This window comes from Cervus canadensis, chromosome 15 (assembly GCF_019320065.1).
Source record: "Cervus canadensis isolate Bull #8, Minnesota chromosome 15, ASM1932006v1, whole genome shotgun sequence".
Classification (NCBI taxonomy): domain Eukaryota; kingdom Metazoa; phylum Chordata; class Mammalia; order Artiodactyla; family Cervidae; genus Cervus; species Cervus canadensis.
Window position 1 is genome coordinate 55,874,865 of NC_057400.1, and position 25,666 is coordinate 55,900,530.

Genomic DNA, 25,666 nt, shown 5'->3' on the forward strand with positions numbered 1-25,666 from the left:
CTTTCACAAAGGAAGAAAAAGTTGTAAAGAGAAGTTCTCTGAAAAGTACATTAGAGGCTAAATGTTACAGTCATTAAGGAAGCAAAAGGAGACTCGGCATCTTCTTCAGCCCGAACTGCGTCCTTTTGGCGTCCCCACCCACACAGCCAGCAGCAGAATTTAAAAGTGTCATTGTCCAGCCATCAGAAGCACACCAACTCTAACGGAAATGCCTCAAATTCACTCTTCACTTTTAAAGTAACACACTTTAAAAAATTATTAATGGTTTAGTTGTGTGATCATCCATGAATGAAGGGCATTTCCCTCTCCCACATCTTTAATGGAAATAATTAATGAGGTGTTAGAAATTAACAACAATTAACAGTGCATAGGAACAAAGGCAGAAGGTCAGAGACTCCAAAGTAATACAATTTTGCTTCTTGAGTAGAATCTTGCCATGTCAAGAAGTGACACACTTCTCCTGAAAGAGAAGCATTTTCCGTGTTAAATATGTTGCCATTATATTGATCTTTCAAATGGGGAAAAGTACGGACAATAGTTCCAGTAGTCTCACATGTAACAGTACAGATTTCTCTAATAAACTCTGAGAATTCCTAGCTTTGGTATGTATCTCTGGGGCACAAATACACCCATTGCTCCAGAAGATGGGCTCAAACACCATTATTTTTTAAGATTATGATGTTAACAGAAGGAAGTAAATTACTTGGCACTTCCATCAAGCATACTGGTTTTGCAGAACAAAAAAAAAATATTAAAACATAGAACATTTTTCAGCTTAGTATTGATAAACATTGCTTGACAGAGCAGACTTATAATTTAGCAGTAGTGGGATCATTTTAGATTATATTGGATTCTAGTGGATTTCTGGAAATAACTGCGCTTAGAGTAATTATTAATGTATATCAGTTATACAAATTACATATGTGTTTTTATATTTAGCTATAGGATCCTGGTGAACATCATTTTATATATCTATATCTATATACACAAGGGTTTCCCTCATGGCTCAGATGGTAAAGAATCATCTGCAATGCAGGAGACCTGGGTTCGATCCCTGAGTTGGGAAGATCCCCGAGAGAAGGGGATGGCTACCCACTCCAGTATTCTGGCCTGGAGAATTCCATGGACAGAGAAGCCTGGCAGGCTACAGTCCATGGGGTCACAAGGAATTGGACATGACTTAGTGACTTTTACTTCACATACACAGATATGTATGTAAATTTATAAATAGTTTGCCTTAACCTTATCTACCTGATAGGTAAGTGCCAAAGAATATTACTACCAATACATTGGGTCTCCCAGCTTCACTCCATGCATTTGTTCCCATTTTCTAAAGCACAGCCAAGAGTCCTTGAGCCAAGGTCTTATGTATATCCCCAATACTGAAAATATAGTCAGAGGGAGTGAGTCAAGTTCAAATCTACAACTAGATGACCTCATCAAGGATATCCACCAAGGATATTTTACTAGAGAATGGGTATGGGATAGACCTATTCCTCTTCTACCCACAAAGTAATTATAATTATAATTACATTACCTGCAATTATAAACATAATTAATTATATTCCTGCAGCACTTTAAAGCTTACAAAGTACATTCACAGACATTAATTATTTAACCTCATCAGTTCTCTGTGAAGCAGGCAGAGTAGAAAACCTGCAGAATGGCACCAAGGACTTCTCACTGAGACCAGACCTGTTGCATCCAGGCTTCCATCTCCTTCTGTCTCTCATGATTATCTCCTTAAACCAAATATATGTTGAAAGTGAAAAAAAAGACAATTTCTAGAAGCAATGATGCTTCTGGCTTCTTGGTCAAGCCATTTTCAAACAGAGCCGCACAAGTGGTGTTCAGAGAAGGAATGAGCTAGAATTTGTGGGAGGAGGTACCAGGTTCAGTGACCTCTAGGCTCTGGTTCGGTCCAGGTTTCCAGGATCAGCTCACATACCCAGAGCTACAATTGGGTTCTCGTGGACAAGAGTCATTAGCAGAACAGACTCTGGGAGCTAGAAGAGCAAAATGTCCATGGCACATCTAGGATATGCACCTACAGTTGGGAATCCCAAAAGAGTAAGTCAGAGCCCCACACAGCTCTGGTAACGGGATGGGATCTTGTCATGACACCATGCAGTTTAGCCCTTGGCTCTTGCCAGTTAGAGGCTCAAATGAACAGTCTTCTGCCTGCTTTTCAAGGATCTCCCTCACACCCACCTCTCAAAATGCAACCTAACACATCACTAAAGGCTTCCCCTTGTGCCTTCATATCCCATCCATTCGCTGTCTCACGACCAAGCCACCTCCTGTTCCTGGTCCCAGGTTCCTCGCTGCAGGGCTCCCAACCCTGCGCTCCTTCAAGTCCCAGTCCAAGGACTCCTCCTCTGGATAGAAGGGGAAGTATTAATAGATGTTGGTTTTTCTGTTGAGAACTTGGTTTTCTTGAAAAAGAAATTTACACTCAAATAACTACAATAGAAGTGGTAGGATGTTCAGGGCCCTAAAACAGCACTACTTAAAGTGTGAACAAGTGACATCAGTAGTACCTGGGAACTGGTTGGAAGTGTAAATTCTTGACTCCCATGCAAGATCTACTGAATTAGGATCTTCAGGGCTGGGCCCAGGAACCAGTATTTTAAGAAGTCCTCCAGGTGAATGAGATAATCTAAAGTTTGAGAGCCCCTGCCTTGAAGGGAGATTTTTATGCCAAGTCAGAGAAGAAGTGCTTTTGGAGACAGCCCTTTAGGAATGATAGGAGTCAGACCCCTGGAGACAGGTAACAAGCATTCCAAAGGTGAAGGCAAGGGGACCAGAGGCCTGATCCAGGGAGGAGGTCTAGAAATAAGGATTTCCATATTGCTACACCTAGGATGGCTGCAGAGTTGCTGGTAACTTTCAATAGTAACATATTAACGTTGGGGCTTCTTTGGTGGGTCAGTGGCTAAGAATCCTTGTGCCAAAGCAGGGGACACGGGTTCGATCCCTGGTCCTGGAAAGTTCCCACGTGCCACTGAGCAACTCAGCCGGTGCGCCATAACTACAGAGCCGACACGCCGCAACATACTAAAGCCTGAGCACCTGGAGCCCGCGCTCTGCGACAAGAGGCGCTACTGCAACGAGGGGCCTGTGCACCGCAGTAAAGAGTAGCCCCTTTCTTCCTTGAAAGAATTCAAGCAGGTTTCTTCCAAACTTGGAAGCAACAGAACATGCCGAGTGAAGCAAAGCCAATTAACTCAGTAATTGGCAACCTTCTTCAGACACCAGGATCACCCATGGAGCCTTCCAAACGTGGCAGTGATGGGACTGCACACCCAGACATCAGGATCAGTTGGCCCGTGAGGCCAGAGCAGCACTTCTTGTTGTTTGAGGCTCCCCCAGGTGTTCGGGGTGCACACAGCACTAGGATGCAGAACTGGCCAGTGGACAAGCATCTGCTGCTTACCTCCTCAGCGGTAGGCGCTCTGCTCCACACAGTGGGAGGTGCCAGGAATGAATAAGACACTGCACCAGCCCTAGGAGTGGATATCTTCCAGGATCTGCAAAAGACCAAGGGGGAAGATAGAAACAGTACTAGGGAGCAGAGCAAAGGAGGTGAACTCAGCTAATGCCTCAGAATTAAACCCTAGACCCTGCTAGGAGAATGGGGGAGGACTCAAGAAGGAGAGTGTTTATACTAAAGAAAGCAGATAAGGAAACCATCAGAGATTGCTGTGTAAAGTTATGCTTCCCCTTTGGAGGTTAACTGGCATAGACTAATTTGTCACCTTCTGCCTCCTTTCTTAGCAAGAGAAACTCTGAATGGTTTAGTATCCAGGCCTGGGTCAGGGTCTGGCGCCTATACTGCTGATGGTGGGACATGTCTTTCTCTTGGCCAATGAGAAAAGAAGGAAAACATTTCAGGAGCCGCTAAATCCCAGGGTCTTTATTTGAACTTCCCTGGACCAGGCAAGTTAGTGGTATTTATGGCTTAAAAGAATTTCCATCTGCAAGTTTATCTTCTTGTTAAAAATCAGCCACCCCCTACCCTAAACAACCAAAGACAATAAATCAGGGCTTAAGTAAAAAACAAATACTTATCTCCACAAATTGAAATCCCTGTGGTCGTTAACATACTATTTTTTTAGTATCAGACATCGTAAGAGGTTACATGATTTGTGGACGGGAGTGAGTTTCCCTTCAACTGGATACACAGAAGGCATGGAAATGAGACCAGATGTTGTCCAAGCTAAAGGAGGAAGAGCTGGGCTAACATTTCCTGATGAGTTCCAGTGCTTACTCAAGCTTCTACCTCTCCTGAATGACCCACACGGGGGCTGCTGTTATTTTTAACCAATTCTGCCAAATGATGACTATCTTTGCCAGTCTGGTTCCTTTTTCTTTCACAGAAACAATGGTGTCAATGGCGGATTCAATGTATGGCAAAACCAATACAATATTGTAAAGTAAAATTTAAAAAAAAGGAGACAAAAAAAAAACAAAAACAAGTAACATCTCATTCCTGACTACTGAATTGATGCACAGCTCTGTCATTGTCATTGACGGAAGGACAGCAGAGTATTGTGCATGTGCTTGTTCAGTTGTGTCCGACTCTTTGCTATTCTATGAACTGTAGTCTCCTAGGCTCCTTGTCTATGGAACTTTCCAGGCAGGAATACTGGGGTGGGTTGCCCTTTCCTTCTCCAGGGGATCTTCCCAACTCAGGGATCGAACCTGTGTCTCCTGCATTGGTAGGCGGATTCTTTACCACTGGGCCAACTGGGAAAAGCATAGCAGAGTATGGTGGCCACCCACTGGTGCAATAAACTACTACTATTTTTATTAAAATATTTTTTTAAAAAGGTGTTATTTGTTGCCCACTGCTGAGTGACTTCACTTTCACTTTTCACTTTCACGCATTGGAGAAGGAAATGGCAACCCACTACAGTATTCTTGCCTGGAGAATCCCAGGGACAGAGGAGCCTGGTGGGCTGCCATCTATGGGGTCGCACAGAGTCGGACACGACTGATGTGACTTAGCAGCAGCAGCAGCAACCTCAAAATAGCCTCTTCCAAGAAGGCTCTATGCTTTTCGTGTTCATACCTGGACTCAAGTATAGCATCAGTGATGGGTCCAGACAATAGCCTTTCTACCCTGACACCCAAATTGTACCCACTCCCCATCCACATTGCTTGGGGATGTCAATCTCCCCCTGTTCAAAGTAAGCCCTATTTAGAGATACAATAGAAGTAGTTTATATCAACTATGTCTACTGATCTGTCAATGTCACATTGTCTGAGATGTCTTCTTTCACGAAAAATTTCTGAATAATCTTTGGCAGTTTTCTGTTTTGGAAAATATGAGACAATTTCTCACTCTCTCAGAACCTCACTTAAAATGTATATGATCTTTGGGGATTTGGGTTCCACATCTTCAGCCATTTTCTGTTATTTATTCCCCATGACACAGTGAGTTTTCCAGCACTATATACTGAATGATAATACACACAACAGAGTTGTTGAGTTGAATTTAAAACCTACAAATCATGTTCATGGAAATGACTTGTTCTTCACAAACACTATTCCATGTGGGCAAACTGAGCCTTCACCTCTCTGTGTTAAAAGCCTGTCTCCTAGGAGTGCTCTGTGGTGCAGGGTGCGGTGAGAGGTCAAGAGAAGGGAGACAACCTGTCATCAGAAAGAGCTTTTCCCAGGGAAAGTGCAGCATTCACTCAGTTTTTCTTCCTTTCACAAAGGGAAGTGCACATTGCTATGGTCCTCCAAGGCTCAAAGGGAAATCTATACAATTCTTTCCCCTGACAGACTTTTCTCCCACCCCACCACCTTTTCTTGGGAAATTTAAAAGACACAGAAAAGTTAAACTCTCACACTCACACTTCCCAGAGTTAACAACTGTTAACATCTGGTCATACTTTCCTACAGGTTTTTTTTTTTTTTGTAAGAAATAATATGTTTCAGATTCTAAATTCCATCCTCTTTAACCAGTCTACTCCTCCCACACCCACATCCATAGAATCAAAACCACTTTCATGAGTTGGGTGTGGGCCTTTCAGTTCAGTTCAGTTCAGTTCAGTTCAGTCACTCAGTTGTGTCCGACTCTTTGCGACCCCATGAATCGCAGCATGCCAGGCCTCCCTGTCCATCACCAACTCCCGGAGTTTACCCAAACCCGTGCCCATCGAGTCATCCAGCCATCTCGTTCTCTGTCATCCCCTTCTCCTCCTGCCCCCAATCCATCCCAGCATCAGGGTCTTTTCCAATGAGTCAACTCTTCACATGAGGTTTAGAGTCTATTAAAAATATATATGTTTTATACATATAAAACATATACATCCTTATCCATCAGAGGGCTGACAGGATGAAAACCACAACCACAGAAAACTAATCAAATTGATCACATGGACCACAGCCTTGTCTACCTCAATGAAACTATGAGCCATGCCAGGTAGGGCCACCCAAGATGGACAGGTCATGGTGGAGAGTTCTGACAAAATGTGGTCCACTGAAGAAGGGAATGGCAAACCACTTCAGTACTCTTGCCTTGAGAACCCATGAAAAGTATGAAAAGGCAAAAAGATAGGACACTGAAAGATGAACTCCCCAGGTCAGTAGGTGCCCAATATGCTACTGGAGATCAGTGGAGAAATAACTCCAGAAAGAATGAAGACATGGAGCCAAAGCGAAAACAACGCCCAGTTGTGGATGTGACTGGTGATAGAAGTAAAGGCTGATGCTGTAAAGAACAATATTGCATAGGAACCTGGAATGTTAGGTCCATGAATCAAGGTAAGTTAGAAGTGGTCAAACAGGAGATGGCAAGAGTGAACATAGACATTTTAGGAATCAGTGAACTAAAATGGACTGGAATGGGCAAATTTAATTCAGATGACTGTTATATCTACTACTGTGGGCAAGAATCCCTTAGAAGAAATGGAATAGCCATCATAGTCAACAAAAGAGTCCGAAATGCAGTACTTGGGTGCAATCTCAAAAATGACAGAATGATCTCTGTTCGTTTCCAAGGATTATTCAATATCACAATAGTCCAAGTCTGTGCCCCTATCAGTAATGCTGAAGAAGCTGAAACTGAATGGTTCTATGAAGACCTACAAGACTTTCTAGAATTAACATCCAAAAGAGATGTCTTTTTCATCATAGGGGACTGGAAAGTAAAAGTAGGAAGTCAAGAGATACCTGGAGTAACAGGCAAACGTGGCCTTAGAGTACAAAATGAAGCAGGGCAAAGGCTAATAGAGTTTTGCCAAGAGAACACACTGGTTATAGCAAACACCCTCTTCCAACAACACAAGAGAAGACTCTACACATGGACATCACCAGATGGTCAACACCAAAATCAGATTGATTATAGTCTTTGCAGCCAAAGATGGAGAAGCTCTATACAGTCAGCAAAATAAGACTGGGAGCTGACTGTGGCTCAGATCATGAACTCCTTATTGCCAAATTCAGACTTAAATTGAGGAAAGTAGGGAAAACCACTAGACAATTCAGGTATGACCTAAATCAAATCCCTTATGATTATACAGTGGAAGTGAGAATAGATTCAAGGGATTAGATCTGATAGACAGAGTGCCTGATGAACTGTGGACCAAAGTTTGTGACATTGTACAGGAGACAGGGATCAAGACCATCCCCAAAAAAAGAAATGCAAAAAGGCAAAATGGTTGTCTGAGGAGGCCTTACAAATAGCTGTGAAAAGAAGAGAAGCGAAAAGCAAAGGAGAAAAGGAAAGATATACCCATTTGAATGCAAACTTCCAAAGAATAGCAAGGAGAGATAATAAAGCCTTCCTCAGTGATTAGTGCAATGAAAGAGAGGAAAACAATAGAATGGGAAAGACCAGAGATCTCTTCAAGAAAATTAGAGATACCAAGGGGACATTTAATGCAAAGATGGGCACATTAAAGGACAGAAATGGCACGGACCTAACAGAAGCAGAAGATATTAAGAAGCGGTGTCAAGAATATACAGAAGATCTATACAAAAAGATCTTCATGACCTAGATAACCACGATGGTGTGATCACTTGCCTAGAGACTGACATCCTGGAAAGTGAAGTGAAAAGTGAAAGTCACTCAGTCATGTCTGATTGTTTGCAACCCCATGACTATACAGTCCATGGAATTCTCCAGACCAGAATACTGAAGTGGGTAGCCTTTCCCTTCTCCAGGGAATCTTCCCAACTCAAGGATCAAACCCAGGTCTCCCACATTGCAGGCTGATTCTTCATCAGCTGAGCCACAAGGGAAGCCCAAGATTACTGGAGTGGGTAGCCTATCCCTTCTCCAGAAGATCTTCTCAACCCAGGAATCAAACCAGGGTCTCCTGCATTGCAGGTGGATTCTTTACCAACTGAGCTATCAGGGAAGCCCAACATCCTGGAATGCACAGTCAAATGGGCTTTAGGAAGCATCACTATGAACAAAGCTAGTGGAAGTGATGGAATTTCAGTTGAGCTATTTCAAATCCTAAAAGATGATGCTGTGAAAGTGCTGCACTCAACATGCCAGCAAATCTGGAAAACTCAGCAGTGGCCACAGGACTGGAAAAGGTCAGTTTTCATTCCAATCCCAAAGAAGGGCAATGCCAAAGAATGCTCAAACTACCATACAATTGCACTCATCTCACACACTATCAAAGTAATGCTCAAAATTCTCCAAACCAGGCTTCAGCAGTATGTGAACTGTGAACTTCCAGATGTTCAAACTGGATTTAGAAAAGGCAGGGGAACCAGAGATCAAATTGCCAACATCTGTTGGATCATAGAAAAAGCAAAAGAGTTCCAGAAAAACATCTACTTCTGCTTTATTTGCTATGTCAAAGTCTTTGACTGTGTGGATCACAACAAGCTGTGGAAAATTCTCCAAGAGACGGGAATACCAGACCACCTGACCTGCTTCCTGAGAAATCTATATGCAGGTCGAGAAACAACAGTTAGAACTGTATGGAATATGTCAAGGCTGTATATTGTCACCCTGCTTATTTATATGAAGAGTACAACATGAGAAATGCTAGACTGGATGAAGCACAAGCTGGAATCAAGATTGCCCAAGAGAAATATCAATAATCTCAGATATGCAGATGACACCACCCTTATGGCAGAAAGTGAAGAGGAACTAAAGAGCCTCTTGATGAAAGTGAAAGAGGAGAGTGAAAAAGTTGGCTTAAACCTCAACATTCAAAAAACTAAGATCATGGCATCTAGTCCATGGCATCTGGTCCATCACTCCATGGCAAATAGATGGAGAAACATGGAAACAGTGACAGACTTTATTTTCTGGGTCTCCAAAATCACTGCAGTTGGTGACTGTAGCCATGAAATTAAAAGATGCTTGCTCCTTAGAAGAAAAACTATGACCAACCTAGAGAGCACATTAAAAAGCTGAGACATTACTTTGCTGACAAAGGTCCATCTAGTCAAAGCTATGGTTTTTCCAGAAGTCTTGAATGGATGAGAGTTGGACTATAAAGAAAGCTGAGCACAGAAGAATTGATGCTTTTGAACTGTGGTGTGAAGACTCTTGAGAATTCCTTGGACTGCAAGGAGATCCAACCAGTCCATCCTAAAGGAAATCAGTCCTGAATATTCATTGGAAGGACTGATGTTGCAGCTGAAACTCCAATCCTTTGGCCACCTGATGTGAAGAACAGACTCATTGGATAAGACCCTTATGCTGGGAAAGATTGAAGGCAGGAGGAAAAGGGGACGACAGAGGATGAGATGGTTGAATGGCATCACTGACTCAATGGACATGAGCTTGAGCAAGTTCTGGGAGTTGGTGATGGACAGGGAAGGCTGGCATGTTACAGTCCCTGGTGTTGCAGAGAGTCGGACATGACTGAGCAAATTAACTGAACTGAACTGATACATTTTTGTATGCAACAATATATAGTATTACTTCCTATATGTATTTTGTTATTTAAATGAATGTCATCATTATTTATAGTTTCTGCAACTTGCTTCCCACCCCCACCCTACTATTTAGCATTAGGTTTTTGGCCACCTATCCATGTTGAGGTACGTAGACCTGTTTCACTCTTTCCATTATGTATATATCACATTTCCAGTTCACCGTTGATGGATATTTAAATTCTTTACAGTTTTCCACTATTTTCTGCCAGGCTGCAACAAAGATTCTTGTGCAAGTCCCTTTGTACACAAACAACTCAGGAAATATACTCAGTAGCAGAATCTATGGGCCTAGTATATGCATGATTTCTATTTTACTTAGGTTCTGCCAAAAGACTCTGAAAGAGACCACTGATTTACATTTATTTCTACCTGCAGAAGTTGATTAGACCAATACATACTGGCCAATACATGATATTATAGGACACTTAATATTTTTCCAATTGAATGGTTAAAAAATAATGGCTAAGTATTGGTTTTATTTCTCATTTCCATGATGATTAGTAAACTAAATTATCTTTTCGCAGGTTTATTGGCAACAGCAGTTTTCCTTGATCATATCCTTTACTTATTTTTATTAGATTATTGTATTTTTATTATTATTAACAGTTTGTAAGGGTTTACATGTACCTTGGATAATAATCTTTTGCAAATTATATACATCTTTTAAAATAAATCTTCATTTCTTATTTTTGAATTGGTAATGTATATACATGGTAAAACCTAAAGACTTACAAGAGTATATAATGAAAAGCATTTTTCTGGGGCTATTACCCTCTCTCCATTCATTTCACTTTCTTGAAGAAAAGTAATGTTCTAGTGTTCCCTTCCAAAGAGTTCTATGCATATGCAAAAATAATAGTTTATAGTTTCCTCCATAATTACTTTTTATAAATTCATAAAATAGTATGCTATACATTCATTCTGTATCTTGCTTTTTTTCACCTAAACCTATCTTAAAGATCATCCTAAATCAGTTTATAATTCTTCTCTTTTCTATTTATTTATTTTTGGCCACAGTCTTTTATTCTATTGATGGACCAAAATTTATTTAACTAGTTTCCTACTGATTGACCTTTATGTTGCTTCCCATTTTTATTATTAAAAATTGTGTTTCAATGGCTACTCTTATATATGTATATTATTTCATATATGTATAGATAGATGGAACAGTGGTAAAGAATCTGCCTGCCAATGTAGGAGACACAAGAGAACTGGGTTCCATCCCTGGGTTGGGAAGATCCTCTGGAGTAGCAAATGGCAACCCACACTAGTATTCTTGCCTGGAAAATTCCATGGACAGAGGAGTGTGGTGGGCTACAGTTCATGAGATCGCAGAGTTGGACATGACTTAGCAACTGAGCGTGCACGAGTACAAATTGTCAGAAGTGAAAACATTATTTAAAGCTAAATATTTTAAAATTTTTAATAGGTATATCCAAATTATCCTCTGTAGAGGCCATGCCAAATCACACTTCTACCAGCAATGTGTCACTCGTCTTGTTTACAGATTATTAGAATAATAACAGATAACACTTACCGAGTGTTTATTATAGGCTAGGCATGGTTCGAAATCCATTGCTTGTATTTTTAAGAAATCTTTATGGAAAATGTCAAATGTGAATAAAAGAAAAGAATGTAATAAGCTCTCATACACCCTTCATCCAGCTTGAGTAATTAAGAACATATCCACAATGCTATATGTCAATTATGTCTCAATAAAACTGTAAGAAAAGAACATATGGCAAATCTTTTCTCTATACACCCACCCCCATTCTCTTTTCCATACCTATTGGATTATTTTAAAGTGAATGCCAGGCACTGCATCATTTTATTCATAAATATTTCAATAGCATCTCTAAGATATATGGATTTTTTAAAAAGTAACCACAGCATCATTATCATGCCATAAACATTTACAATAATTTTTTATGATCATTTAATCACCAGTCAGGACAGTTTCCCCCAACCAACCCACTAACATCTTTCTATAATATATTTGGTTTCTTTGAATCAGAATTCAAACAAGGTCCACACATTTCATTTGTTAGTTCCTAACAGCCCTTCTCCCTCTTGTTTTCTCACCACTCATTTATTAAAGAAAAAAGTGTCAAGGTGGTCAAAAGTTACAAACTTCTAGTTATAAAACAAATAAGTCATAGTGCTATAACATACTGCATGGTGATATAGTTAACAATACTGTATGGTATATTTGAAAGGTGCTAAGACAATAGAAAAATTGATGCTTTTGAACTATGGTGTTGGAGAAGACTCTTGAGAGTCCCTTGGACTGCAAGGAGATCCAACCAGTCCATCCTAAAGGAGATCAGTCCTGGGTGTTCACTGGAAGGACTGATGCTGAAGCTGAAACTCCAATACTTTGGCCACCTCATGTGAAGAGTTGACTCATTGGAAAAGACCCTGACGCTGGGAGGGATTGGGGGCAGGAGGAGAAGGGGACGACAGAGGATGAGATGGCTGGATGGCATCACTGACTCAATGGGCATGGGTTTGGGTAGACTCCGGGAGTTGGTGATGGACAGGGAGGCCTGGTGTGCTGCAATTCATGCAGTTGCAAAGAGTCAGACACGACTGAGCTACTGAACTGAACTGAACTGAACTGAAGACAATAGATCTTAAAATTCCCATCTCAACAACAACAAAAACTTGTAACTAAATGTGCTAATGGATGCTAACTAGACTTATGATGATCATTTATATACAAGCTTAAAAGGTTGAACACCTGAAACTAATATAATGTTATATTAATACATCAATTATATCTCAATAAAAAGTGTCATTTGTTCTGTTCAATTGCATTTTAACTTTATTTATAGTGGGTTTTACTTGTTTGTTGCCATATAAAAGTATTTCATATGGAATTTTGCTATAATCAAATTTAAGTACATTTTTCTTTATAGTGTGTGTTTTTTGTATCTTGTTAAAGGAAGTCTTTCCTAATCCAAGAAAAAAATTCTTCTCCACATAGGCTTAAAGCTATGTGATTTACATTTTAAGCCTTTAATCTCATACTTTATACCATATGCTTAATTTGCATTAAGCTCATTTGTTTTTCCCATGGGGTAGGTCCATTCTATACCCTTTCTTCATTGATTTGCAATGTTATCTCCAATACAATGGACTTCCCTGGTGGCTAAGAAGGTAAAGAATCCACCTGCAGTGCAAGAGACCTGGGTTCAATTCCTGGGTTGGGAAGATCTGCTGGAGGAGGGCATGGCAACCCACTCCAGTGTTCTTGCTGGAGAATCCCCATGGACAGAAGAGCCTGGTGGGCTACGGTCCATGTAGTTGCCAAGAGCCGGACATGACTGAGTGACTAAGTGCACAGCACACTCCAATGCAACACATGGCTTGGTTTATAGGCTCTGTCTTTTTGATTGATCTATTTATCTGATTTGACTTCAATATCTCACTAGTTAATGACTATAGCTTTGTAATATGACAGGCCATTGTTAGGACAAATCCTGTTTCAAATTTTTTTAATGTACAATAAAATGAGACTAAGCAGATCCTTCATATGTCAAAAAAAAAAATGATGGATTTTAGTTTAGGAGGATAGTGACATTTTACAGGTTGTTAGAATTGAGGCAGGAATCCATGTTGTGCTGAAAGATCACATTTAAAAGCTAGATTTACTTTGTTTGTAAAGGTTTCATGTAGTTCTTCCACAAGTATGGTACTTTCATAATGTCTTCTCAGATCACAGAAGATTTTACCCTTTCCTCCTCTTCTCCTCCATCCTTATCCACACACGTGGGTAGAGAGAAAGGTAGAGAAAGCTCATGAATCCAGGAGGCAGGTGAAGGTAAACATGCAAGCCTTTGGTTTATAGATTAAGAATAAGAGGTCCCAGAAGTGGGAGAAGGTCAAGCCCCAAGTCATAGGACTCTTGTTATTTACTGTCCTGACAACTACTAAACATGGTAGATTCCAGTGCTTCAAAGAGCCAATGATTAATTCATCAGATACTTCCTGCTTGAGCAATCGTAAAGATGTGGGAGGGGTGGGGCAGTGATTGTACCGATCAGCTCTCAGATGAGAGAGGAGTGTTCTTGCAACAAGGAAAGAACACGGAGAGCCCCAGACCCAGAAACCTGCCTCACTTCCTCCAGGGTGAACATCAACTGAAACTCTAGCTATTCTGCACATGGCCCCACACTTGACAATCCCTCCATGCTTTTGTTCATGCCATTCTTGCTGCCTGAATTGTCTCCTCTACCATCTCCATGAAACCAATTTAAATGACATCTCTTCTATGACACCTTTACAAATACCTCATTAGGTATGTCTCTCTACCTCTCTTACCACAGAATAAAATAATTGTTTTCTCCAGGCTGGATCGAAAAGAATGCTAATGGATATCTGTTCCCCTGCTGTCTCCTCTTCCAGGGAGTCCTGCACACCACTGCTGGATAAATCCACACATTCTTCCTTCCATTAGAACTTTTCTCTGTTAGAGAAACTCCAGCATCCTTGCCTAAAACATGTGCCCTTCAGCTCTGCAGTCCAGGGATGCCATGGGTAAGTGACGGAAGCTGACTTTCCCAGCAGAGAAAAGTCCCTCCCTTTTGTCAGATGGGCTCCATCTACATCTCCACCCACATTTCTTGACCCTTCCTCTATGCTCAGGCCATTTTTTTTAACCCCAAATTCTTTCCCCTCTTTTCTGCTAAGAAATGTTTTATACTCCCCTCTAGAAAGACTTTCTTAACTAAGAGGGCTGCTCTTTTTATTTTAGACTTCTTGATTACTTGGCCAGACAGAAATCAAGTGTCTGGATCTGTAGTGATATGAATTATTTCCTAGCCATTTGGAATATTGATATCTTCTCTTCCTACCAGGAATATACATGCATGTGAACATGCATGCGAGCACAGTTGCTCAGTCGTGTCCAAATCCTTGCGACCCTATGAACTATAGCCTGCCAAGGTTCCTCTGTCCATAGAATTTACCAGGCAAGAATACTGGAATGGGTTGTCATTTCCTTCACCAGGGGATCTTCCTGACCCAGGGGTTGAACCTGCATCTCTTTCATCTCCTCCATTGGCAGGCAGATTCTTTACTGCTGAGTCACCTAGGAAGCCCCACTAGGAACATGAGCTACCTCATATTTCTTTTGCCCACTCCCACCCACCTGATGTGTCTAGCACACAGGAGACAATAAACATTTGTTGATGTTCATTAAACAAGTTATATCTTAGCAGCAGCCATCTCATCAAAGAACAGCTTAAACTATATTTTGTGCTGAGAAGCAAAACTAAATAGAGAATTTTTAAAAAATTTAAAGATGTATTGCAAAGGGGAGATCAAGAAGAGAAATTGAATATTAGCAGTGAAACAACAAGGTTAAAAAAATCCTTAATAGCTCCCAAAGGAGTAAGCATGACCACTTTAATTGAAGCAGAAAGACACGAACACCAGAGATGTGTTCATTTAACACCAGAAAGATGAATTAGAGAAGCTGCTCCAAATATTTTTCTTTCCCCTGAGTGATGTATTATGTGATGAAAAGCTTATAATACATTATGGTTGTACCCTTGACATAGGATTTAACCCATTGGTGCACTGTCTGGACTTCTCGCTTTGCCTCTGTCTGTGTCTAGCTTTTGGAAAGGAGATTCTGAAATAAGAGCAGAAACGGAGTCTTATAAGGGTTTGATGGAGACAATAAAGTCTTTCTGCAGATTAATGCTGAGAGTTCACAGTAGCTTAACAAGAATTGCGAAGCTAAACAGTCCAATATGAAAGTTATTCCTTAGAGACAGATCACTCTGAAGTCTGGCTCCAAGTGGTCTTCCTACTTAAGCTTCCAGGCTGAATGATGGCAGGCGAATATATTGCTAGAAATTGGAGATGCAGCATTTCACTCTTCCAAATGTTTCCAGAAAGGTAACTTTTATTGCAGGAATATCTTCAGAACAAAGCAACACTGAGCCACTCTGTAGATCCTCACCCTGACCCAGGCTGAGGGAGATGGCCAGTGCCTAGCTGGCCCATCAGATGGTTCTGAGAAGGAAGCTTCAGAACATTCTGAGATAAACTTGGTGAAATCAGATCCAGAGTAGAGAAACAGGGGGTCCTCTCTGCATGTCCTTTGTGTTCTGTTAACCCATACAACTCGTGGGCATGAGCTTAAAGCTACTAGCTTAAACCTTATTTTCTTTTCCAGTAAAAGTCTTTCCAATATTTTAACAGAACACATGTTTTCTTCACTTTAGGGCTATGCTGCTAGCTCATTTTTAAAGTGCATTACAACCCCTAAATGTTTTTCTGCCCTGCTTGCATGAAGCCAGCCCAGCTACATCTCATGTTTGGCAAGTTAAATGGGTTTCCTCTTCTATCTCTATTTTCCATCATGAAAATCATTCCTGAAGCATTTAAGCAAGAATGGACTCAGCCCAATACTCATAAACCTTGCCTTTCTCTGCCTTCTGGGTCATCCTGACCTGGTCTTGGGATCACCACTCTGGTTATATTCTGTTAGCTGGTTGAACACCCACCTAACAGTAGTGTGGTCTACACAGCATCTTCCTCCAGATGACTGATAACTACAGTACTCAGGAGCGCATTAAAACAAAACAAAACAAACAAACAAGGAAAAAAAAAAAACAGAGCACAATAGAAAACAAAGTATATAATCTGTTTCCTTTCAACCCATCAGGCCCACCTCATGGGCATTGATCCAGGCTAGCTAATGAAACATTTTCTGACTGCTACCCTATTTTCAAAAATAATTTGCTATGACTTTGCCGAATTAGAATCAGTGCCTCCTTGCATTTGCTAGATCTCTGAACTCCATCTGTGGCAATTAGCCTTAGATGTTCACTTATGAAGCAGTCTCACCACAAAGTCTACAAAGATGTATCTTGGTTTCATCCACACATGATTCAAGACTCCTCCTTCCCCTGTCTTCCTGCTCCAGGTTACAGCCCTAGGATAAACGCTAGGCTCTTTATTCTCTGTGATCTCTCTTCCCTGTCCTTTGGCGAATGTGTAGCCCGCCTTTTCCTCCAGGATTCTGCTTCACAGAAATGTATATGGATCAAACTATAACATTCCTCATCAGAGGGCTTTGGGGAGGTGTGTGGGGGAGGGGAGGTGCAAAGTGCCTGACTCAGGCTTACCCACAAATCTGAGAAATGAATCTAGAGTGTTCTGCTGTTCTTCAACAGCTGTCTTTGGAGGGAAAGAGCTTGCAGAGAGAACAGATGTTCTGAGTCCACTTAACAGAGTTATTTCACTGAATCAGGTGTGGAGCCTGAAGAACCCACAGAGCAGCAGGCAGATATGACATAACAATGTGACCCAAAACTTCCACCCCAAGGGTGGACAGACTGGGTGTTTCTTTTTTTAAAAAGCTTCTCCTTTGAAGTGGACATTCCAACAGCAGGTGGGACTGCTTAGCTCAGACCAGGAATCTAATTTTTGTCTAAAGTTAGGATCTCTACTGAGGGAAAAGAGAAGATAATAGATACTAGATTATCATATTCTACTGATGTAGCACAAAATCTTCAAGAATACTTTAGCTTCCCAATCCATCTAGGATTGAAATGACAAGTGGTAAATAAAAGATTGAACTGAGGAAAAGCAAGTTAGTGTACTTAAAACCTTTTGTTATTAACACTAATAACAATTAATTACAAACATTAATTCTGATTTATAGACACCTGCTTAGCATCAACAACACAGACCCACCCTTCCAATTATTTAGTGATACAATGGCACATTCATGTTGCTCAGAGGACCACGACTTTTCTCATTTCCTGTGTAGCCACCTTCAGCTCTGTGTATATCTTCCTATTTTAAATTACCACCAGGCCTCAAACATAATTGCCTGGTTTTGAAAGCAGCAGGAGGTGCTTTTTGAAGTTTCTGGAATGCATACACATGGGTGTATGCATTTGCATGCGTGCACACACCCAGAGGTAATTCCATCCACCGACAACATGGTATGATCCTTTTTATATCAAAGTTTTCCAAGGACTTAATATCCCTCAGATAACAAAACTTTTCTCCCCTTATTTGAATGATCTATCACAATTAGCTGTGTTTCTTATTTATAACACTATTTTTGCAACAACAAAAAAAAAGTGGGATAAGTGATGATCAAAATGACTTTAGAAGTCAGCATAGGACATGATTTTCTGCTATTAGTCCTTACCAATGTCAAGTGCAAAATTTAAATTAACAAGCACTTCCCTTATTGGAATGACTTCAGCATTTCTGCTGCCTTCCATTGATTTCTATTTACTTTGGCAGGCACAGGCAAGAAGAACATATTTCTGTGCTTGAAGAATCAACCTAAGACTACATGAGGCTGTAGAGATGTGAATGTCAGGATGAAATGTTGCTGTGAGGTTATTCTAAGAATTAACATAATACAGGAGGACCACTATTTATGTAGTGTTCCTGCAGGCCTTAACTTCCCGTTAGTGTTGTGTTAGAGCCGTTTCCCAGCTGTATTTCTCATATTAACAACTGGTCTATAGTTCTTTCACCTAGCAGTAAATATGATGTCAAAGCCATTTAAAAACTAAACAGTTTACCTGCAAATATGTCATACGCCAGCTATCCCCAGCCAGAGGTAACCTTGACCCCAAACTAGCTCTTGGGGAAGAAGCCCATGTTGCTGCTTCATCACTAAGTTACTGTTGGTAACTGGTGTCTACAAGGCGTTATTCTTCATTAGAAATGCCAATAATAAACATTTCCATGGTCCAACTTGGCCTCAGAAAGGTATAAAAATCTACAGAAAGGTCAAAATAAGCTTTAGACTTATTATCCAGGTTTTTTGTCTTTTAATTCTTTTAATCTGCTAGTCTCAGGTTTTTTTGAGTTGAAAAGTTGGTGGAATAAGCAATCAGAAGATATTCCCTCTCTTTTTTTTTCTTCTCCATCTTATCATCTACAGTAAAAACTCCAGCCATACAATGGTATCAGTTCAGTGCAGCTGCTCAGTCGTGTCCGACTTTTTGCGACCCCATGGACTGCAGCACACCAGGCTTTCCTTTCCATCAGCAACTCCCAGAACTTGCTCAAACTCATGTCCATTGAGTCGGTGATCCCATTCAATCTCATCCTCTGTCAGCCCCTTCTCCTGCCTTCAATCTTTCCCAGCATAAGGTCTTTTCCAATGAGTCAGTTCTTCGCATCAGGTGGCCAAAGTATTGGAGCTTCAGCTTCAGCATCAGTCCTTTCAATGAACATTCAGGACTGATTTCCTTTAGGATAGAGTGGCCTGATCTCCGTGCAGTCCAGGGGACTCTCAAGAGTCTTCTCCAATACCACAGTTCAAAAGCATCAATTCTTCAGTGCTCAGCTTTCTTTATAGTCCAACTCTCACATCCATACATGACTACTGGAAAAACCACAGCTTTGACTAGACAGACCTTTGTTGGTATACTATGGTATATTCAACTCAAATTCATCTACCAAAGGTAACCCCAGGCAGAAATGTGAGTCACCTGATTTTCATGACCCTGTCTTCTTTATCCTGGCATTGCAAACATTTGCCAACAGCCAAAAGTCACCCCACTGGCTTTATCAATAGAGTAGAAATAAAGAAAATAAGTTAAGGTAAATTTGTAGAAGTTCAATCAAATCTAGAAAACTACAGAAGACATTTTCTCACTCTGTTTAAACTAAAAAAAGACTCTGCTGATCCAATATCAACCTCAGTCCTCCTTCCAGACCTGGTGGTAGCTGGACACAGCCCTGGGACAGGACAGAGGACCAGAAGAGACACCAACAGCCGGGTAGCTGGGTGGGAAAAGCGGTACTTGACCCACAGGAGGCGGCTCATTCAGCGGCGCCTCAACCAGAGCGCCTGTGCTAATACTCCCTCCAGGGTGGGAGAGAGGGGCCTCGGCTTCTTAATGACCCTGGAGAGTCAGGACCTCTGTTTTATGTCTTACCGCAATTACTGGGGTGCCCGGCCAGATAAATCAAAGCAGCTGCGGGTCCACATGCACATGAAGCCCGGCCTCCTTCAGATTGCCCCACCTAGGCACCCACCACCCCCCAACCTAGGCCAAATCCATTTCTTGAAGGCATTGTACACAAATGCTGCTTCTCAGAAAATCTGAGTTACTTTTGAATGCTGCATTGTGCTTATTATCTTCATCTCTCTGAAACATTGGCCAGTGATATACATAGGGGAAAAAAATCCACCAGACCCTACAGAAATGGATAATAGCTAAGGAGGAAATTTCTACAGCAGAAAATGTCTCACAGCGTCTCTTGCCATTTTGATAGGTGATTCCTGCGCAGCTATGCTAGTGGCCTGCCGTCCATTATCCAGTCACTTAACCACCCACATTTGCGCTCCCTGAGCTGGTCAACACACCTATCCTGACTCCTGTAGGAGCCAGGGCCTTGCTCTCACTCAGCTTCTAAGTCAAGGGACAATTTGTTACTGTGAGGGGTGGTGAGTGTGTGCAGAAAATGAGAACAAAAACTATAACAACCATGAAAATGGAGGTTCTCAGGCCAGCTACACAGAGACCACCCTCCCTCTGTAAAGGTCAACTTTAAAGGAGACCAAGAAAACTTTTTAACCACTTTGTTGTAAAGGAACATGTAGTCTTTCAGGCCCAGATGTGATTTCTGCCTATATTCTTGGAGGTTTTCCAGGTTAAAAAGTAAATCTAAATGTGAACTTCTGCCTCTTTAGAATATAAGCAAAGACTGGACTTTGTTAAGTCTTGCATCCAGTTACCAATTTCTTTATAAGCTGCCTTCCTCATAGTCGCTGGAAAGTAGTATTGGGGGATTTCGAATGCATTTATTTGTTAAACACCACTAGTTTTAACCCATTAAAGCCTCACTGGAACCCTATGAGAGAGGTGCTGTTAGTGACCCCATTTACTGATGAGGAAACTAGGCACTGAGAGGTTAAGTCACAGCCACAGGGCCACATAGCAGGTGAGAGTAGTAACTCCCACTCAGTCTTTTTTAATCTGTCTGGACATCTGTATGTCAGGGAAGCTCTCTGAGAATGACAGTCTGAACAGCTCATCCTCATCCCCAAGGCACCCCATTCTCTCCTACCTACTGGAAATACCCTCACCTGAACTCTGTGTCCACAGAAAATCTGCTCCATGCCAGGAAGAGCAGGAGACCATCAATGCAAACCTCTTCAGGCCCTGAAGCCAGGGATGGAAGAACCAAAGCAGAGTCCACTCCCCTAGACTTGCAGGAGGAGAATCTTGTGCCTAAGAAATCTCAGGGGAAAAGAAAGTCTAATTATTAAAGTCTTAAAAATGGCCAGGCAAAACCTCCAGAAGATCTGCAAGAGCCCCTGCTTTAGGGTAGGTAAGAGGTAGAGGGGGCAGTCTGGCTCACACCCACCTCGGCACTCCAGTGGCTGGGTGCTCCGGCTCAGAGTGCCCTCCCTGCCCACCCTATGGCACAAAGGATTTGATGAGGAAAGAGCAAGCCTTGGTTTCTTTCCTAGGAGTCTAGATATCATGCATAACCTTGACCATGACAGTGTGATAGATACCACCAGACAAATTCCAAGCATTTTGATGGAGAACTGCTCTTGCAATATAGGCAAGGGGCATTTGCAATCTTGCACCACAAAATTAACCACCCGCAGTTAACAGAACAGAAGGCATCAACACTAAAAATAAGACACAGGCTTTTTCAAGGGTGGCAAAGCGAGTTCCTTGACACTAAAAGTATTCAAGCATCACTTGGCCCATATGTTTCAAAGGGAATTCAGGCATTGAGGTGGTTCAATGAGATCAACAGCTTCCAAACCCAGACATTCACCACAGTCTCTTGGAGAACTTTGAAAAAATACTATTGCCGAGCTCAGTGCCATATGGTCAGATTCATTAGGTCTGGAGTGGAACTTAAGGAATCTATAATTTTCATAAAAGTCACAGCTATTCCAGTGCTCCTGGGACTGGAAACCTTTGGACAGGATAACTTTGGTGATTCCTTTCGACCCGAAAGGCTATGATTTCTTGCCAAGTCTCTGAGCCTCACCCACCACATAATGACAGGTAGAAAAATGCTGGTGTAGGTTGCTTGTCACTGGGGAATGGTTTTTACCCCCACGCAATGCAGCGGTTTGCATATTTGCTGATGTTTCCCCAAAAGCACGCGGGAATGAATCATTATTGAAACAATTTACTTTCCGTTAGTGCATGAATGCCTTCCCATGATGCTCCGATGCTTTGTTTGTCCTCCTATAAAAATTATTTATGACCCAAGTGTGATCTTTTAAATCAGAATACTTATTCCTAAAATCAAAGCTCTGGCATACTAATGCAAGTATAAACCTTGATAATTTTTCAAAGCCATGTTGAATATTCAAAAGCTGGAACTGAAGGAAAGGAGTTAACATTAATTAATATTTGAAGCAGTAAAATAAAAGCAACAGTGAAGCTAATTTTGCAGGACAATTAATCATGAGTCTTGCTAATTACACATGGGATTTTGCAAATGATTTTTTTTCCTCAGGTAGCAAAGTAAAAATGATAATCCGCTACCCATCAAAATCATTGGCTTCTCACCAATGTCCCCAGCAAGAGCAATTAGTGGAAACAGCAGAACCCTAGTAATTGCATGTCAAGAGAGGAGAATGTGAGAATTTTAATTGCTCTAAATAAAGACCACTTGCTCATATGTACACCTGATTGTCCAAAACAACTCTGCAAGCTGGAGCAAGTATGCCTCCACTTCCAGGTGCCCGCATAAAAATAACTCTGGGGGAGCAGTATTCTCCCAGCAACCCATGCAGTTTCTGGAAGAAAATATCAATATGCATTCACATTCTGAACTGCAGTGTCATCACTTGAATATAAGAACTGCAAAAAAAAAAAAAAAAAGCACCCACATGGGAAAATGTGCATATTCTTTATATTTGCCAAATATTTATTGCTGACATTTTTTTTGAAGAACTTTAACTATCTACAAGGTGCCAAGGGCTTCAAATTTACTGAATTTTAGGATCACCAATAAAATGTTTTTAACAAGACATCTCAAGAGGGCATAAACTAAAAAATTACCATATTCATGAGTGTAAGCCTCTAAGATTGCAATGCTATAAACTGGATGCTTATAATTTGCTTGTGGCTTTCTTAATTAAAAACTGGTAATTAGAAACTCAAGTACTATTTTTACACTTCATCTTCTACACTTTCCATGCTACTGTTACTTTTCAGTTTAATATATATACACATGGATGCACACAATTGCAAATGATCAATAATATTTAACTGTGTGTCTAAAACCTAAATGATGATGGATACATTTAAATATTGCTTTCCAGGAGATTATTATTGCAATGGCCATGTCGTGGCTTAAACATTTAGTTTAAACAAGACAGCTACCATTTTTTGCTCTTCCAAACATGCATCATTTACTCTCATTTTTAAGCTGATTTGCTGAATTGCCTTCCATGTACTACTGATATCTATTGTCTGCATGCCTGGACTTGCATCTTTAAGTACACCATATTGAGGTGCTAAACCACCATGCTCTTCCCACTATTAGCTTTGTCGGCTGGGTGTTAATCGAGGAGCAGTAACCTCAGCTTCTACCACATCTTCTTTTCAGATCCAAAATTGTACTATACCATTTACCACACCAGGACATGGCAGGGCTGCTTCCTACCCTCAATTGCCAGCAGATCACAGATGTGTATCTGGCCCCCAGAGGTGATTCAGGTAATAACACTCGGATGTGATTTAAATGGTTAGAAGCTTTTTCAGGGAAGATGGTCCTCACAGTAGTATCATTTTGCAGCTATTGCTCACAAATGCCAGATTATTTACCCAGACTTCTTAAGTGATTGCTTTTGATTTTTACTATATTTTAAAAGAGAAACCTTTGAAGATGGATGCTTTCCTGTCAAGGCACAACCATTAAGCCATCCTTAAGTTAGAATTCCTTCTTTGGGTTATCATATACACATATCTCATGAGACCTTAATCTAATCCCCTCCTTTTTTCAAATATCAATTTGGGGTCAAAAAAGGATCTGAGTCAGAACAATCACTATTTACTTAGAAGCTTGTTACTAAGACACAAACAATATGCTGTTTATTTTTGTAGGAAGATTTTTCTGAGGACCAGGAATGAATTGACAAAGAAAGCCATGAGGGCAAAAAAGCTGACTGAGCAACATAGCCTTGTGGCTACATCTTAGGTGGCCCTAAAGAACCTGATCTGACTTATCAGATGATTTTTAGAAAAAGCATAGTTTTCACAGATCAAGATTACAAGGACATACCATTATACTAAAACTCTAAAGAGCAAAAAGAGTATGGTGCAGAATCCTCCAAGTTTCTTCCTTGGGCTGCAGAAATTCTTTCAGCAGCATCTAGAATGCTCACATATTCATTTCGTTTCCTGGGTTGTTTGACATTAACATCCAGGGATTGCTAAAGTGCTATTTATATTGGTACTCATTACTGGGAAGGAGAGGACAAGGAAGCTTTTTGATCAAAATGTGTAATTTCCCAACATTAAATGTTTATAGAAGAATGTTACAGTAATAAGGGGTTTGGTGTGCCAGAAGTTTCCAAGTCAAGTGCCAAACCACTTCAGAGCAAACTTGGCGTAAGTATTCCTAGATTCTAACTGCCCACTGAGGGAACAGAGTAGAGCTTGGCCTGACCTTTGCCCCACACGACCCTCAGGACCTTTTGTGGTTTTTTATGATTATTGCATCTGCAGAGATGTTGGTAATTTCTAACACCATGGCTGACTAAAATTGTAATAAAGCAAATCTATTGTATTAGCCCTTTCATAGAGTTTATGGTGCTATATCAATTAAAAGAGACAGTGAGAAGACTTCCTATCACTCATCATTCGGGAAGATATTTGCTGGAAAATAAATTTTCTACACATCTATCAATTTAGCATCAAAGAAAAAATAGACATATACATAAAAGGAAAGGAAGAGGATAACAGAAAAAACTATGAAATTGGACAACCCAAGGCAGGTCACTTACATTTTGGGGCTTCAATTGCCACCTTTGGTCTTGAAGAAGATCAGAGATTCCTAATCTGGGTTTCCAGTATCCCCTAGGGGATCTGCTGATGGGCTTGATTGTACCCATGAATCCTTTGAAATCATGGACCAAATGTTTGTTTTCACATATACATATATTTCTAGATTTGGCTTTTATAGCTCTTATGAGATTCTCAAATAAAAGATCATAATCTAGATAAGGATATTGTCTAGATAATCTAGATAAGGATAACGACTTCTGGAATAAATGGTTGCTCAGGCCTCTTCCAGGTCTAGTTTTTATAGTAAGGGAGAATATAGTCAGAGCTATGGTTTTTCCAATAGTCATGTACAGATGTGAGAGTTGGAAGGAAGGCTGAGCACCAAAAAATTAATGCTTTTGAATTGTGCTGGAGAAGATTCTTCAGAGTCCCTTGGACAAGAAGGAGATCAAACCAGTCAACCCTAAGGAAATCAACCCTGAGTACTCATTGGAAGGATTGATGCTGAAGTTCCAATACTTTGGCCACCTGTTGCAAATTGTCGACTCATTGGAAAAGACCCTGTTGCTGGGAAAGATTGAAGGTAAAAGGAGAAGAGGGCAACAGAGGATGAGATGATTGGATGGCATCGCCGATTCAATGGACATGAACATGGGTGAACTCCAGGAGACGGTGAGGGACAAGGAGGCCTGGCGTGCTGCAGTCCATGGGGTTGCAAAGAGTCAGACATGACTTAGTGACTGAACAACAACAACAGA

At 40.9% G+C, this 25,666-nt stretch overlaps 1 protein-coding gene across 5 annotated transcripts in view; it reads right to left on the reverse strand.

Moving 5' to 3' along the window:
* LOC122453800 (histone-lysine N-methyltransferase SUV39H2-like) overlaps positions 1-25,666 on the reverse strand; it is a 380,431-nt gene that overhangs the window by 75,564 nt on the left and 279,201 nt on the right. For 3 of the 5 annotated variants that reach the window (XM_043488020.1, XM_043488018.1, XM_043488019.1), the window contains one exon: positions 3,437-3,530. The exons of the other annotated variants lie outside the window; for them this stretch is intronic. The gene's annotated coding sequence lies outside the window, so the exon portion shown is untranslated. The remainder of the gene's footprint in view (positions 1-3,436; positions 3,531-25,666) is intronic. 5 annotated transcript variants of the gene reach the window in all.